The sequence below is a fragment of the Coptis chinensis genome, chromosome 6 (genome assembly GCF_015680905.1).
Source record: "Coptis chinensis isolate HL-2020 chromosome 6, ASM1568090v1, whole genome shotgun sequence".
Taxonomy (NCBI): Eukaryota; Viridiplantae; Streptophyta; class Magnoliopsida; order Ranunculales; family Ranunculaceae; genus Coptis; species Coptis chinensis.
The window spans coordinates 4,755,483-4,761,571 of NC_141461.1; the positions used below are offsets into that span (position 1 = coordinate 4,755,483).

The following is a 6,089-nucleotide window of genomic DNA, read 5'->3' on the forward strand; positions in this document are numbered from 1 at the left end:
TGTGAACTCAATACAATTATTTCTACCCAAAAAAAAAAACAAAATACATAAGGATCAAGCATGCAGTATTTTAATTATATGATTTCGAAAAATTAAAACTGATTAATGCATGTTTGTTTTAACTTGAGGAAAACAAACACACTTGTATGTTAAGTTACATATGGAAAATACTGTCTTCGAGGTGCCATGAACTCAAGATTTTGTCCCTCAAAATAGATACACTTAAACAACTGAAATGCAGCATAAAAAGAAGAAATTTTACTTGGTAAAAGATACAAAATCTAAATACAAGGAACCCCATCATACATTCCCATAAAACAATAAAGAATGAACTTGTAGCAAATTTAAATATGAAAAAGGGGAAATCTAAAGAAGCCAATTCAGTTGCTCGAGGAAGAAAAAGAAGGGAATGAGGCACTCATACCAAAAGTTTAAGAAGAACAGAAGAAGAAGAATGTCAGTCAAAACAAAGCAGTCAAACTTTTAGTAACCAAAATAAACAAGATTAATAAGCACAAGAACTAAGAACTAAGAAGAAAGTATTTGTTTATATTGAGATACAAAGTTACGAACTCGTAGTTACTACAAAGTTAGTTCTACAAAAACATATATATCTGTCCTTGAAAGAGACCTCTTCCAAGGAAAATTTTATAGAACAGATAGAAATGATCAAATACATACTCATATACAAATTTTATTTTCTTTTGAAATTTCTTTAATTGTACACCCCTTTTTCTGCTCTTTTCTTTCTTTCCTTTCATTGCCTTTCTCCCCATTAAACAATGAAAATGGCAGATTCCCAATCATCCTTTCCCCTCTAGAGGAAACACTCATCATTGCTCCCAACCATTATTTACACCATAAAATCCTGAGCTTATAAGTCATTTCATTCTTCTTCTAACTTCTTCTAACTTCTCCTAGTTCTACTTTCAATTTAAATATCTTCCTCTTTATGATCTTTTCATTCATTCTTGAATACCATCTTTTCCTTTTGAACTTTCCCAAGGCATGGATCCTTCATCAACTTCTTCTGTCAATGGTTTTTATTCCTTTCTCACTAGAGGAATTGATGATCTTGAATGCTTGTTTCTTTCTACTAACTTCATGTCAATTCAATTCCTCCAAAGGGTTTTAACACTTCTTAGATCTTTTCATTCCCAACTAACTATTCTTGTCCAAAAACTTCACCTACCTATTGGAGAGAAATGGCTAGATGAATACATGGATGAGAGTTCTAGGCTCTGGGAGGCTTGCCTTGTGATCAAGTCAGGTATCTCTGGCATGGAGAATTACTATTCGACCGGTGTGGATGTCGCCTCTTCTTTAGACGGTCACCGCAATCCGAACCCCCATCAATATAGACAGGTAAGTTGAGTTCCATTGTATTGTAGTTATGATCCTAAATGTCTTGAATTTCTATTAAAATATGGAACTGAATTTGATTCATTAATTTTTTTTAGTTCTTGATGCAGATGATTCGCGCAATTTCCGGTTGCAGAAGGCACTCTATGGGATTGGAAGAGGAGAACAAGGCTTTAATGGAAAATAGAGTCCAACTACTTTCACTTCGATTCGACGAAAAGGTCTCCCTAGAGTCCAAACTCAATGGATTCAATGGCTTTAGAGGTGTTCTTTATGCAATGAGGAATGTAAGCTCATTTCTACTAATGATCTTGCTATATGGTTTGGTCTACTATTGGCCTGATTCGAGCTTTTCGCCGCGGTGGATATGATGGCTGCTTGTTGTTTGGATCATCTTTTATGGTATCAACATCAAGATTACAGCAAAAGGGTAGCTGCAGAAATCAATAGGATTGATGGGCGCCCAGGAACTCTTCTATATGAGTTTAAAAGGGTAAAGAGTGCTATGGAGGAACTAAGAGCAGAGTTGGAGAGAACATGTTCAAGTCAGGGGAGTACTGAATTTGAAGATGAAGGAATTAGAGAGAGGATTGATAACTTGAAAAACTATTTTGGTGTATTGAAATCTGGAACAGAAAGTATTGTTGGACAACTTGATGACTTTTTTGATGAAATTGTTGAAGGAAGGAAGAAACTCTTAGATATATGTAGTCATAGGTAGAGTTTGGAAACAAGGGGTTGTTAGGTGGTGATATATGTACCCTTTTTGTAACTTGTTTTATTTCTTTTGTTTTTGTTCTTGCGTTCTCTTTGTTTTGCAGTTAAGCTACAAAAATTTAAAGAATTTGAAAGAGGGCTTTTTGTTCAAGAACACAACAAAAGGATGAAGAATGGAGTTGACTATGATCAAGTTGAGGAAGAATAAATAAAAATAATAATATCTGATGGAAGCTTCAATAGTAAGAACGGCCAAGTAAAAAAGTAACATTACAAAAAAAGGAGAAGATGCTTCTTGTGTTCCTCACAAGTTTAATATCAAAGAAAAGTTCGAGATATTTGAGAGATTTTGTTCTAAAAAGTAGTAACAAGCTAAAAAGTTAAATTAGAATGGTACAGAAAATCTCTTTATCAACTGAAGTATTTTCTCTTCTACTCTCTTTTTTACTTTTCATTGACCTTTTCCATATTCTTGCCTTCTTTATCAGTTGGCATACTAAATGAGTATTGTTCCACTCTCACAAGTCCAATATGAAAAAGTTGATAATTATTCTCCATTTAGGAAAATGAAAAACCTCACATTATAAAGACATTGGCCGGGATTCAATTAAGTTGTACTAATGCAACAGAAACTACTTTCATTCTCTATTTTTCTTTTTTTAAAAATGTCAGGGTGCAGTATTTGTCGTGGGACAGGAAACGTGAAAATGCTAACTGAAGTTCCACAAAAAAACACACCACCCTCACATTATTCTTGAGTGAAGATTTGTTGAACTAATGAGTAGTTTTTTTTTTTTTCGATGACAGTAGTTCTGTAGTTGTATTTCTGTTTGAAGTTATAATTATAAAGTGTTGTTTTCTGTTATGTTTTGATAGTTTTGGTTAGCTGTCTTAGTAAATGAGTAATGATTCCATTTGTGAAAGAATGATGGGCTGGGTTGGGTGACTGTGGACTGGAGATTCCTGGTTTGCTTTAAATTCAAAATCAGTTTCTTTACTTGCGGAAGCTTTTGTCTGATCTGATTGGGTTCTTTGAAAGCAATGGAGTTGATGATGAATGCTTCCCAATACTCATAATACACCCATACTGACATCTTTCCTCTTTCTTCTGCCTTTTGCTTCCTCTTCCTATTCCCTCTTTTTCCCTCTTACTTTTCTCCAACAGTATTCAGTACACTTCACAGTATTCCTCTCTCCCAAATGGAAACTGGGATCAGCTGGTCCCTTGTTCAGAATTAGAAATTCTGGCCCACTCACATGGCATAATATTTTTCAGGATTTGAGTTTAATTTCTCTGGTTACCAATCTGGTCCATTAAAACTCCTTCAAATCGCATCAACTCACAAAACCTTCCTCCTTTTTAGAAAATAGAAAACTGACAAAAATATCCCCACTTAAGACCCGTGAATCATTTTATTTTCTCTCTTCTTTTTTTATTTTCTCTCTTCCTTCTCACTTCTTTCTCTCTAGCTTTTTATATCTAAAATATCTTCTCCTACAAGTCTAAATTCACATAGTACAGGAGAATAAAGTGGACGAATCATCAACAAAAAATATGAAAGCAACAACAGAGAAAATGAATAACTCGATTTACAATTTCGAAAAAATTGAAAATCTAAAAAAAATAAAAAATCAAACATTTAAATTATAGAAGAGATGGAGATAAAATTGAAAAGATGGCTGCTCCAAAATGTTAGGAATTAGAGATCACACCAATCCCGACTAACGACAATTATCCTCAAGATCTTGAAATCACTGACAAAACAATAACACAAATACAACCACTAAAACAATAATGAAAAAACAAAGAATAAACGAACACAATGAACTTACGTGGTTTGACAATTGCCTACGTCCACAAATACACCAAAATCCACTATAATCAAAGAGTTGTTTACAATGTCACGAGCCTCACACAAACACCAATCTCTCTCTCACACGCACACACTTTTGGCACTCACAAATTTATGCTATTACACTATCATAATGCACTCACGAATTTGGCTATTGTCTTACATTAATTATTGCTCTAATAATATACTCGCTACGCGCCCCGTACACTATGAGCTCTCTTAGTTATGTCTTATTAATTATCAAATACCTTGAGGTATTTGTAGAGAACGTGAAGAACCAAAGTAGTAATTGGTTTCCAAAACCAAAGTAGTAATTGGTTTCCAAATTTACTTGTTCATCATCGTTTTGGAGAAGTAGTACTGGCGGGTCCACGTTTTTAATTCCGATTTTGAACTAACCACATGGTGATCAGGCTCCATACTTAACACAAAAACTATGGTGAACAAACCAAATCTGGTGAGAATCTTCAACATTTAATCATATTTTTATAAATTTGTATGAAAAATTAAAACGAATTTTCATATGTGAGTTAGTTTGTAAATATGAATTTACATTTGTTTAGTGATTTTACTCAGATTTTATAGTTTTCATAGTTTTGCAATTTCAAGTTTAGATTTATTATGCATTTTATATTTGTGTATGTAGTAGTTTTAGTATGCATTTTATATTTTAAGTAGTAGTTTTTACTCTGCATTCGTAAATTTGCGTAGTATTTTTACTATGTTTTTTTTATGTTTATGTAATGTGTGGTAATAGTTTTACTCTATATTCTTTTAAATTTGTGTAATAGTTTTACTATGCATTCTTAAATTTGCGTAGTAGTTTTACTTCACATTTTCATGTTTGTGTTGTAGTTTTACTCTGCAATCTTAGATTTGTATAGTACGTATTGTAATTTTACTCTGCATTCTTAAATTTGCATAATAGTTTTACTCTACCCTTTTAAATTTGCATGGTAATTTATTTATGCATTTTAAAGTTTGCATAGATAATCTTTATTATTAATTGGTTTTCTCTCATTGTAACAGAATATAAACGAGCATAAGTCGTACAAGACCTTTAGAGCTTCCACATTACCTACGCTTGGTTTTGTAGAAGATTTTGAGAAAATACTTAAAGTTGACCATATCCCAACAAAAAACATGTGATCCAAAAGAAGAATACAAGAAATGATGAGTTGATTTTTGTTTAATCAACTCTTGGTGGATTTGTTAGATCTTTGATGTAATAACTACATTTGTTAGAATTATGAATGTAAAAAGGCTAATTTGGCTTAATGTGTTGTTGGTAGATGATGTAATGGGAATATATTTTATCTTTTTAGTTGGTTTTTCAGTTGGTAAAACAGTTGGGTTTGTTCTGTTTAAGAAATATATATCGTGAAAAAATAATTTTGCATAGGTTATGATCGATCTGTTTTCTTTATGAAAATATAACTTTTCATAGGTTAAGTTACTGTGTAAATTTAAATTTATATAGATCAATTCTATCGGATATCAGCTATAGTAATCTATTGTGTAAAAATACATTTTAACAGGCCGTATAAAATTACATGAGTTCGTTCTGTCAGATGTTAGATTGGTCAATTTCAAAGAAATGCTATGTGAAAACAATTTATTATACATAGTTTCTTATTTATTTGCAGACTTGTAAACACACTCTTTTAATTTTAAATTTTCATAAATCAAGTTACTATGTAAATTTAAGTTTTTATAGCTCTAGTAAATATGTAAATATAGTTTTACATATATATATATGACTATGTAAAAATACATTTACATATATTATGTTAGGTGTCGGGAAATTTTCAATCTCAAAAGTTACTATGTAAATTTAAGTTTTCATAGCGTCAATGACTATGTAAATATAGTTTTACATATATATGACTAGGTGTCGGAAAATTTTCAATCTCAAAAATTACTATGTAAATTTAAGTTTTCATAACTCCAATGACTATATATATATATATATATATATATATATATATATATATATATGACTATATAAAAATACATTTATATATATTATGGGTCAGGTGTTAGAAAATTTTCAATCTCAAAAGGGTAAAAAAAAAAATAAGATAAAATGGAAAATAAAAAACAGACCGGATTTTATCTCGTTTTTGAAAAATAGGGAGATTATTTAATGAGACCTAA

General features: G+C 31.4%; 1 pseudogene across 1 annotated transcript; it reads left to right on the top strand.

Moving 5' to 3' along the window:
• The first annotated feature begins 892 nt into the window (after positions 1-892).
• On the top strand, positions 893-2,302 carry LOC147490946 (uncharacterized; annotated as a pseudogene). The gene is made up of 2 exons (XR_015199890.1): positions 893-1,365; positions 1,473-2,302. The product of XR_015199890.1 is annotated as an uncharacterized LOC147490946 (transcript).
• The last annotated feature ends 3,787 nt before the right edge of the window (positions 2,303-6,089 follow it).